This window comes from Dunckerocampus dactyliophorus, chromosome 6, assembly GCF_027744805.1.
Source record: "Dunckerocampus dactyliophorus isolate RoL2022-P2 chromosome 6, RoL_Ddac_1.1, whole genome shotgun sequence".
NCBI classification, from domain to species: Eukaryota; Metazoa; Chordata; class Actinopteri; order Syngnathiformes; family Syngnathidae; genus Dunckerocampus; species Dunckerocampus dactyliophorus.
This window is the reverse complement of record NC_072824.1, coordinates 18,507,109-18,519,174: the sequence shown is the minus strand read 5'-3', so window position 1 is coordinate 18,519,174 and position 12,066 is coordinate 18,507,109. Positions and strand designations below refer to the sequence as shown.

The window sequence follows — 12,066 nt, the reverse complement described above, 5'->3', positions numbered from 1 at the left end:
AACTTATACTTTAGAGTAGTCAGTGTGCAGTTTAGAAAGCAGTATAGATTTGGACTCAGTTATGACATGTTAACTGTACTCACTTGTATTGCCATCTATTTAGACAATGGCTGTGTGGTGATGTATTTTTAGAGGACAGCAAATCCACAGTATACTACTACACAAGCTGTACTCTGGCTACTCTCAGTGATATTCAAGTTTACGTTTTATATTGTCCCTTGAGACTATATACAGTGGTGTGAAAAGGTGTTTGCCGCCTTCCTGATTTTTTATTTGCATATTTGCATATTTGTCTCACTTAAATGTTTCAGATCATCAAACAAGCTTAAATGTTAGTCAATGACAACACAACTGAACACAAAATGCGTTTTTTAAATGAAACTTTTTATTATCAAGGGATAAAACAAATCCAAACCTACATGGCCCTGTGTGAAAAAGTGATTGCCCCCTCAACCTGATAACTGGTTGGGCCACCCTTAGCAGCAACAACTGCAATCAAGCGTTTGTGATCACTTACAATGAGTCTCTTGCAGCGCTGTGGAGGAATTTTGTCCCACTCATCTTTGCAGAATTGTTGTAATTTGGCCACATTGGAGGTTTTTCAAGTATGAACTACCTTTTAAAGGTTTTGCCACAGTATCTCAATAGGATTCAGGTCAGGGCTTTGACTTGGCCACGCCAACGTTTTCATTTTGTTTTTCTTCAGCCATTCAGAGGTGGGCTTGCTGGTGTGTTTTGGATCATTGTCCTGCTGCAGAACCCAAGTTGGTTTCAGCTTGAGGTCAAGAACCGATGGCCGGACATTCTCCTTGAGGATTTTTTGGTAGACAGCAGAATTCATGGCTCCATTTATCACAGCAAGTCTTCCAGGTCTCGAAACAGCAAAACAGCCCCAGACCATCATACTACCACCACCATATTTTACTGTTGGTATGATGTTCTTTTTCTGAAATGGGGTGTTACTTTTACGCCAGATGTAATGGGACACATACCTTCCAAAAAGTTCAACTTTTGTCTCGTCAGGCCAAGTCAGGTTGAGTATTTTCCCAAAGGTCTTGGGGATCTGAGACAAGCCTTAATGTTCTTTTTGTTCAGCAGTGGTTTTCATCTTGGAATTCTGCAATGCAGGTCGTTTTTGCCCAGTGTCTTTCTTATGGTGGAGTCACAAATACTGACCTTAACTGAGGCAAGTGACGCCTGCAGTTCTTTGGATGTTGTTGTCAGGTCTTTTGTGATGTCTTGGGATTTAAAAAAAATCTCAAACATGTGACAAACATGCAAAAAAATAAGAAATCAGGAAGGGAGCAAACACTTTTTCACACCACTTTAATGATATAATGTGAGATACTGTATAGACAGATAAATAGATCGATACATGTGAATACACTGGATGGATTTAATATGATGTGTAATATGTACTGTATCATACTATTTCTGAAGGTTTGCCACAAACATGTTTCTGGGTAAAATACTGAATGCTTTCTGGCGGCTGAGCATCAGGAAACAGCATCAGCTATCAAGAAATTTTAAACCAGGAGCTTACCTTCTGATTTAAAAGTGTTCGTTTTTGTACGATACGTGTGTGTAGTGCCGATAGAAAATGAAATCTGTGTATTACGTGTTTTACTTTTTTGTTTTGTGCTCTTTTGTGCTCTTATTAAGTACTTGGACAACAATACAAGTGATTTGACTTCAAGAGAAGAAACTGCACTAAGTGCCTCAGTGACCATGACGTCAGCACATTTACGTCAGCTGACACAATGCAAGGTATGCAGTCATCTTCACAAGACCTTTGTTTTGTGATGGACCTCGAGTGACTTCTCTTAAACATACTGCAGCCATTTTTAAACGAAATGAACTCAAGTGTTTTCACACAATATTCTTTTAAAACGTTTTTTCTAAATTTTACATTTGCAACATATTTGTAATTGGGAAGATGAGCTGAAAGCCTACCCAAACACATTTGTATCTGTCAAGACAAAATGAGAATGAAAATGACAAACACTGCACATCGTTGCAACAGTAGGCGTAGTTTAACAGCATTTACGCATTTCTAGCAGCGGTCTGTCTCGTAGACCATTAGTGGCATTGAACTATTCTCCAACCGGTCCGAATTTCAAAATAAATTACACATTTACGCTCATGCACACGAAAATGTGCAGCCATGCGTTTGATTGTATGAAATCCCATATCCTTGGGATGCAGATGTGATGAAACCTTTGTTTGTCATTAATATGCATAATTATTATAAGGAATTTACGTTTGTTTACATTCCCTTGTTTATCAGCAGTTGCCAATTTTCATTTAATTTCATAAAATTTCAGAACAATTACTAATAGATGAGCTTCCAAAGCCAAAAAATGATTTATTGTGTCTTTAGGCCAAAAAAACCCAAAACATTATTTAATTAGATTAATTCAATACACATTCATCTCATATTGCAGAATAAAAGCTTTTAACCAAGGGTTGAGGGGTCTCTCAATGGCAGCTTCAAACTATGGGATCCAAGTGGGCAATTAAAGTGATTTAGCACTGGGATTAGTTTGAGCAACACAAACGACACTGGTTGTGCAACTGCAGTAAACCAAACTCTTATTTTGAAGCGCCAGGCATACCTGGTTCCGGATATGCTTATGGCCAGCTTTTTACCTCCTGACTCTGGCGCGTCATAAGTGGGGAGAAATCCTGGACCCAGCTTGTTTGCTGTTGTTGCGTCCCGCTGCTAGACTTTCCCGCTGGTTCGGATGAGCGAACTCAGCAAGTCGGACCGTACTTGGAAACAATCCTCCCACATGCGCTGACACGAAGCAGAGGAGTTTTATTTTATTTTTTATATTTTGAACGCACATCCCGGTGCGCTTGCGGACTGAGACACATTTATCAACACACAACAGAGAGATGTTGCTGAAAGAGTACAGGATATGCATGCCTCTCACTGTGGAGGAGGTGAGTTTCTAAACATTTTGTGTCATTTGCTGCTAGTATGAAATTTCGTAGCTAACTTAAGGTACTATATTTGTGTGTGTGCGCGCGCGCGCGTGTGTGTGTTCCTGCTCCAGACATGTGTCTCATGAACTTGCACTGCAGAGTGACTCCCCCTGCATACATGACTTATTATTTATCTGTACCCAACTCACACAGCATCGCTACAATGCTTTTAATCAGTGTGATCTCTTGCACTACTTGGCCGTGCAAGCTCCACGCATACACACACCATGTGCAGCTTCACAGTGAGTGACAGACGCCCCTCATTGTGTTTGTGTGCGTGTTCACGTTATTTGTCTATCAGGTCTCACGACTTAAGTCTAAAATTAGAAGCGCTGGATAATGGCTCTTGATAATGGCATGCACACTGCACATATATGACAACACCTTTTTATTCTCCTCAATTGCCACCATGCTGTTTCTGCTTATTGTTCCACATCTTTGTGTCATTGTGAGGCGTGGGTGCTCTTCCCTTATAGCTGAGGCGTCTACACTGTTTGTGGACACCATCTGGAGCAAGCACAACCTTGACAAGATAAACGGAGCGTTTGGGAGGCAGGGATTGGAGGGTGTGTGGGGTTGGGGGGGCAATGATGTTTCCTACAATAACATGGAGAAGATGAAGTGTGTGTCTGAATGAGACGCTTGTGTGAACACAGTGATCGGAGGTCAGGGCCAGCATGGCCTTCTCTACAGCCTAAACACTATAACTTCAATTGTAGTAGAGTGGAACCTTGGTCAGCATCATGAATCCGTTCCAGGATGTCGGACTCCAACTGAAACAGATGCTAACCAAATACATTTTTCCGATAAGAAATCATGTAAATCCAATGAATTCATTCCAGAAAGCTGAAAAATGTTAATGCAAAACACATTTTTATAGTTTTCCAATTATATTTTAACATGCAGAAAACAGTTCAAAATGAATATAAATACATATAAATTATGAATGAAAGGGATAAATGAACATTGAATGTTAATTTTACCTCCATTGAAGACATGATTCTAGACGACTGTCCGCAAAGTCACGATGTGGCAGCAAGATCAACCACCACCACCTTCCTGTTTTGACATAAGTTGTTTCTTGAATTCAATAGTGTTTCTCACCTCAATACTGTAACCCAAAATGGAGCCAAAGAAAGTTGCAAGGACCATCATTTTGATAAAGAAGGTGAGAAACACTACTGATTTAAATAAATAACTCATGACAAAACAGGAAAATGTTGTCCGTGTGGTGTCTCACTGCCATATTGTGTCTTTGGGAACAGTAGTTTTCAAGGGTTGTAAAAGTAACCATAAATGTTAATTTATCCCTTCCATCCATTCATCTATTTTCTATACCGCTTATCCTCATTAGGGTCGTGGGGGTATGCTGGAGGCTATCCAAGCTGACTTTCATTCGTAATTTATATGTATTTAGCTTAAAAGTTTCCTGCCTGGAGGAAGGAAGGCAGCTTTAGTTTCAGATGCACAGAGGGAAAACAAAGTGAGCGTGACTGACTTGACTTCACACTGAAGAAATGTGGTAGTGGATAGAAGTATAGACAAGGGAGGAGTTGTGCTAATACTGGAAATGAAGGGAAATGGTTCTTTAAACTACCCCAGTGCGTGTGCATACTTCATTATAGTCAGACAAGGTCATGCCTCTGTCGGATTTGTCTTTAGGAAAGAGGTTTCTGTCTGCTGTGTGACACTGTTGCGTCATTGCAAGTCATCACAACTGCAGATGTTGGACAGACTTGCTTTGCTGTGTTTATATATGTAAGTTGCTCAAGTTGTAAATACCACAGAAACAATTTAGCAATGCCAGACTGGATGAGTCCTTCTGTGAGTCAAAGTATTGGACTGTTCTTTTCTTCTCCTCCAACGTGTCTGGGTGTGTGTCTGCATTCCTCATAACACCACACCAAGGCAATCCACAGAACCTTTGAATTGATTAGTTGTATTTATTTATATATTATAATCATACAACAATAAATGCTCTTATTAGGGATGCTCCGATCAAGGATTTATGCTGAAGATTCCGATACCGATCATCCATGAGTGAAATTGGCTGATACCGATCACATGGATTAATTATAAATGTTTCTATTTATTTATGATGAGTGTTATTGGCCAGGTGTGCCGTATAAAGGGGTAAAGTGAGGACAAGTCCAAGGTCCCTTGACTGACTGCCTTACTGTCAGGTAGCTCAAAAAATTGGTAAATACTGATAAAATTAGTCATTAATTTAGTTCAGTCTGAGGATTTTTTTTTGTGGTGGGAGAAGTAATGGTTTGAAGATGAAGTATACTTGTTTTGGATTATTACATTGAGCCCTTGTATTTTTCTGCAGAAAATGCGCAGTTTTTACATTATAAAGTAAGAAGAGCCTGGATGACTCGGAGTGTATTGTTCCACAGGCCAGATCAGGACCTTCTGGTCTGGAAAAAGACTGTAACCATTCTGGTACTCTGTCTCATTGGGGCCTGAGTAGTGGTGGGATGTTAAAGCCATTAATGCATAACATTAAAGCCTGTATATAGTTACAGTACTATCCAGCTGGACGAAGTAGCTGGGGAGAGGGAAGCCTGGGCTTCCCTGCTTAGGCTGCTGCCCCCGCGACCCGACCTCGGATAAGTGGAAGAAGCTGGATGGATGGATGGACAAATGACAATTAACCGGATAATATTGAGGGCCTCCCTATATTGCCATGTGCATGCGTGTTTGTTTTCCTTGTCTCTCACCTCCAAAAAGACAGGAAGAGGGTCCACTCTGTGGATTAGTTTAGCACCTAGACGCTAGACACCTAGATGCGGACAACAGCGTTCTAACCAAGTGAGACTTCTTGTCAGTCATACAGTCGCTTTGTCAATGTGGGGGGGGAGCCAGGGCTGTTGGCATGCACACAGCAAAAGAGTGGCCCCTCGTAAGGAGCAATGCAAGGCAATGTAGTAGAAATTAGGGGGAAAAAAGATGATTGCCACAGCTTCGGTGTGGGAATGAGCAAGGAGGCTATCAATACGAACGGGCCAGTATGCCGAATTTGTTCGAAAGTGCTGGCAACATAAAAGTAGGTGTGAAACGATTCCTTGAGTAATTTGAGTATGTCAATTTCCCAAAAAATAGTCAAGGATTTTTTTTCTGCCTCAAGGAATCGGAACAAGGTTACGTCACCCACGGAGAAGAAGTGGCTGTTTAGTTAAAGGAGAGAGAAGATTAAAGATGCGCTAGAAAACAACAAGGCGACGAAAGAGAAGGAAAACAACATTTAAAAAACAGACAGAAAATGTGGAAAGTGTGGGAGCATTTCAAGATAAACAGCAAGTTTAAAAAATGTCGTGCATTCGTTGTAATGCAACACTTACAAACCACAATAGCTCATATTTGATGGATCGGATCATCTTTGAAGACACCCAGAATGTAAGACCCTAACTAATTATTTCTCTCCTTTTCCAGTAAATCATTACAGTCTCGGATGGATACATCTATCGACAAATCACCATTATGTAGTCCCAAGCAAGCAGCTGAGCTAACAAATATCATTTTAAACACAATATGCGCCCACCGAACATGGTGGATAAATAATAAATGATTATGCACAATGTGAATTTAAGAAATAAAATGATCTAAAAATGAAAACAATTTGTCATTCATTATTACGTGAAATGTGTTATTTTTTCTTGCTCTTTAAACAAGCAAAATATGTTTTATCCGATTACTTGATCAACCAAAGGAATTTTCAGTAGATTACTCAATTACTAAAATATTTGATAGCTGCAGTCCTACATAAAAGGCTCTTTTATATAGTTAAAGCCAGCATTTCAAAAAATTGTTTCAATAACGTTTTATAGACTGTACGGAATGCCTCTGAAAAAAAATACATGTGCAAATACAAAGATGACATATTGAAGGAAATATTGCATTATTATCGTATTATTACTACTACTACTACTACTACTACTACTACTAATAATAATAATAATACTAATAATAATTATAATAATCATTATTATTCTCATAGCGCTAGTGGTTTATTTGGTCTCAAAAATGTTTACAATAATATCGTTTAGTGTCAATTTGTGGGAAAATAAACATGACACTCCTACTGTGAGCTAATCATACCCCATTCCTTGAGGATAACTTTACTCAGTCTAGTGAAGAAAATCCTGCATCTGCTGCCACGCCCAGCTGTTCCTGGAAAGAGTGAAGAGGTGATGCATCATGGAGCGTAGATGGGATGGATATAACCAGTCAGATATAACCAGTATATCAGTCTGTCTGCCACTGTGTTTTCCCTGCTGCAGAGGATTTCACATACGCCCTCCGTGTCTTAAGCTGACACACTCAAAAGCTCACCCAAAAAATGCCGACGTCATGCAAACCTGACTCCCTTTAGTCAGCATTTGCTTCCAGCAGCACTAACCATGGATGTACAAAAAAAATACTGTAAACCATGCAATATGTATGCCAGTTCAATGCAGTTGTTGATACAGTGAAGGTCAGAATAAAGGTACACAGCAGCTTTCAGGGCTGCTTTTTGGCTGTTTATGTCATCTTGACTGTAGTCTCTCAGGGCAATGATGCATTTTTGTATGTACCAGAAAGCTACAGTCATGGTTTCACACTGATTTTAAGCAAACAATAACATATTGTATGTCCAATGAGACGTCTGTTTGCAAATGAAGCTTGTTTAGAAGATGTTTGGCAGGCTGAAATGGTGGATAGGTGGACCTGTGGATGAATGATTCTTAAAAGGAGAGGAGACTGGGCTGGTTGTCCAGAGTGCACAGATGGATGGCTGCAAGGACACCTGAACTGCTGGCTCAGATAAGGTTTGGCCACGCCATGGCTGATTAGACCAAATTAATGCCTGTCGATACTTGCCAAAAATCACATACGGTTAATTCCAAAGTCCTCCTTTTTGCCTGAGTCATGTAACTCAAATTTAGCCACTTTCATATAGATGTAGGGCTTGTGTTGTTATGAAAACGCACACAGAAAAGCATTTGTCTTCAGGCAGCTGGCACATCAACGTGCAATCAACACCTGATCCTGAGGTAGGACTGTAACAAGATTACAAATGCCATTTTTGCCTGTGAGGGATTATCTGTCACAAATATTCATAGATGCACTCATGTTCACATTATGTCAACCATCAAGCGTGACATTGACCATTTGAACCATTTCATGCAACACTAACACAGCATCTTCAGTGGTATAACACAATCCCAAATGGATACTCAGACTTGAGATTAGACTTCACATTCTCCACAGGCATATTTTAGGGCAGGGGTTGCCAACCCGGCGATCGTAAGCTACTAGTCGATCTTTGGGACTTTGCCGGTCGATCGTGAGAACATTTTGAAAAACATGTATTATCATATCAGTGCCCTCACCTCCTGGAGAGTGACCAACAGGCACGAGTTTTGTCTACTGAACACGCCCGTACGTCTCGCCGCAATCCAGGCAGCAACCCGCGAGCCCCAGCAAGGAACCCAGCCGGAGGTACACTAGTTAAGGGCTGACTGTTGTAGTGCATTGACCAGCCCCTCTCTCCTCAATCTGAATCGCTCGTCCACTACACTGAGCCAACAAGCCAAATAGTTGTGTTTTGCTCATGAAGCTGATGCCACAAGCCCAACCTGACCAAGAGCCACAAAAGTAGGGGTGTAGGTCTTCCCAGAGTGCGGCTGAGGGGCCATCTGTAGCCAGTGGCTCATTTTGTCATTGCATCACTGCAGAAACAAAATACAATATAAAAAAAAAACCCCAGCAAAAATGATAAAAATACAGCAAAAGGCACAATGAGAAAAAGCTGAAATGTTGAAACCAACAAACAATAAGAACACAACGCATATATTGTGTGTGTGTGTGTGTGTGTGTGTGTGTGTGTGTGTGTGTGTGTGTTTATGTATATGTGTGTGTATATATACAGTATATCTTGTTTGGGAGGGATCTTGTGCAGGTTCGGCTGAGACCAGGGATCTTGGTCTCAAAAAGGTTGGTGACCACTGTTTTAGGGATATTCTTTATCAACCATGTGGCAGCACTGGCTTTCTTCCACCTGGAAAAAAAGAAAAAAACATTTTTTGGCTGTTTTTTTTAAAAACTAACAAAAACGTGATTACAAGACTCTTAATCCATGACGGAAGACGTTTAATTTTGTGTATCCACAAGGGGAACAAATATGACAACAAATGTGCAAGGACAGTGAAGCTTCTTTTCCCACAAATTAAACTGCTTTTCTTTTTGGCAAGGTAATTAAAGAAAAGATTGTCTCTGGGGGTCTGTGTAGACTTGAATGTAAATGTCATTTAATGTTGCGTTTTAAATGGCGAATTATGGCTTTAGTTCTAAGTATAAAAGACTCATCACTTCTTCTGACAGCTTACTGATTTTTATGTAAATGTGCCCTAGTAACATAACGTTAAACCATGTGAAGGGCTAGCTTTCGCTTAACTATGACTGTCTAATGTGTGGCTAGTTTATTACAATGGTAACGTGACTTCATACAGGGTTTTCAGTAAACGCAAGGCCTGTCACAATAACACATTTTGCTGGACAAATTATTGTCGATAATCGATATTATTGACAACATTTTTGAGGCCATTTTTTCATGAAATTATATGGCAAAATAAAGATAGTATATTGTATCAAAAGCAATCAACTTTATTTTTTCAAGAGTATTTAGTAGGAATGAGCCAGATTTTAGATGAGTATCCATTACAGATAATGCATTTTTGCCAAGTACGACCATGAAACGAGTCCAGCTTGTCATTATCTGTAATCGTGATGTAGGAAAATCCCGATTGGGTAACTCTGTATCGCGCTCTGTAATTGGCCAGGCACACACAAAGACCGTCCCTCCCTAGACAGACTCCCTACAGCCAGAGAGAGGAGTATGTGTTGCATTTGACAAGACAGAGTTGAAAACTGCTCGTGTCGCATTGGTCACTGCCTCCACTCCAGATGTTTTTTTTTTTTTTTAAGTTTTCGTCTACTCATCTTGTGTCTTGTAAGTTACCTGGTAAACTTGTTTCCTAACGTACAGGGTGCATTTGACAGTCACTGCCGGTGTTTTTTTTTTTTTTTGGCTGCTTGCTTCTAATTTGGCTGGTGATATGAAGTCATTTGGAAAACTTTGCTCGTAGTACTGAATGCGGTCCTTTTGGGAAAACTACAGTGAACAAGGCTGACAGATTATTTCCCTGTTTGCCATCACTGGATGTTTGCATGAATCACCAACTTCACACAGCTCATTAAAAAATAATTAAATAATAAAATCTTACACATCACGTACACACATACACAGTACACATATAGATGAATAATAAACAATGAATATAACAACTTCTGATCATTCCATGTCAATTTCAGACTTAAAATAATGTACCGATTTAAGCTCCACCGATTTCTGGTTAAACCACTTCCGGTGAATGCCCCGCCTACTCAGAGTACAGATAATTTAGATGGGTGAACAGATACATATACAGATACAGATACAGATAGTGGTGTACTCGCTCATTCGTAGTATTTAACATTGTAATTGGAATGTCAAGAACTTAAATTAAACAAACACTTTTAAACAAAATAAACAAACAAAAGAAAAAAAACTAAATGAAAATAAAACTGACTTTGTCTCTTTTAGCAAAAATTGCACTTAAAACAATAACAAATAGACACTGTCTCTGTTAAGAAAAAAAAAACACTCAAAGAAAACCACACACACATACACACACGCAGTTATGTAGTGTAGTGTTAAACTAAAATAGGGGTCATATTTGAGCTGGACCACATATCTGTGTTGGTGGAATAAAATACAATGTTTCTGATGTCCTTCAACACGTCTTCTTTCACTCGGTTATACAGTTCAGGAATTACTGTTTGTGGCATGTACCGTACATGTACGTTCTCCCAGGCAATTCGTACTGTCTGTCAAACATTTCTAACATTTCCCCAAATGTTGGCTTTTCAACTGCATTGAATGGTCACATTTCTTTTGCAATGTAGCAAGCGACACTGTCTCTGAGCGCGCACCATTTTACGCTATTTTGTTTTATATTTACTTTGCCGTTCAAATGCCTCAGTAAGTGTTGACTGCTGGAACGAAGGTTCTGCTGCACCTCCACACTGGGGCTGTGGCATTCGCCTTAGAAGCCATGGCTTTTGTGCCTTCATTCATATTAGCGTTTGCTTACTAACTTGCTCACTTCTAGCACTCTGTCTGTGTATCCCAGGGGTCGGATACCTTTACCATCAAAAGAGCCTTTTTGGGCTCCTCTTCCAGTAAAAAAAAAAAAAAGTTGGGAGCAGCAAAACATTACACTGCTCATAAACTTGTAAAAATTCTAATGTTTTTACAAAATTCAACAAGCAGAAGTGCCCCTACATGTGTCGGCCTACTCTGAAATAATTTAAACACTTAACTCTGTAAGTCTTCCTGAGTGGTTCCCATATTTATGTAAAATTAAAACAAAATGTAGCCAACTTTAAGATAAAAAACGTCCATCAGAGTTCACATATCTGCACATCAGTGTTGTTTGCTTAAGGCTCGTTTATGCCTGCCATTGGTCCTGTCCTTGACTTGCAAAGAGATGCACTCTTTCATTTTCTGAATAATTTCCTATTTGTTTTTTTAATTCGGAGAATAGATGCTCTGATATTTTTTGTGAACGATTATTTCATGTATTCTCCATCTGTGAATGGCTTCCCATCTCATGTGGAGCCCAGTGTTGCCAACTTGGCGATTTTCTTGCTAAATCTGGCGACTTTCCAAACGCTCTTGGTGACTTATTTTCTCAAAAGAGACTAGCGATAATGTAAAGACTTTTCCTGACATCGTTGGGAGATTTTTGTGGTATTTGGAGATGTGAGCGGTGAGTGTACAGTCAGCTGCCGCGGCACACTATCTGCCTCTTCTGGAGTCACCACCTCGGTGATTAGCGTGTCACGGACTCCGAGCACATAGCTACAGCGCGCTGTTTGTTATAAAACATATTGCTATGCTCCCGTTAATTACATTGTTTTATATTACTGCGCAGTTACTTGCTTCAGACTCAACTCAGAACTCCCTCGCCTTTTTTTCTCTCCCGCGCAGTG

General features: G+C 39.9%; 1 protein-coding gene across 3 annotated transcripts in view; it reads left to right on the top strand.

Annotated features, from left to right (window-relative positions):
* The first annotated feature begins 2,680 nt into the window (after positions 1-2,680).
* Positions 2,681-12,066, top strand: part of LOC129182554 (cytoplasmic phosphatidylinositol transfer protein 1-like) — a 78,301-nt gene continuing 68,915 nt past the window's right edge. For all 3 annotated transcript variants that reach the window (XM_054778815.1, XM_054778814.1, XM_054778817.1), the window contains exon 1: positions 2,681-2,946. The gene's annotated coding sequence lies outside the window, so the exon portion shown is untranslated. The remainder of the gene's footprint in view (positions 2,947-12,066) is intronic.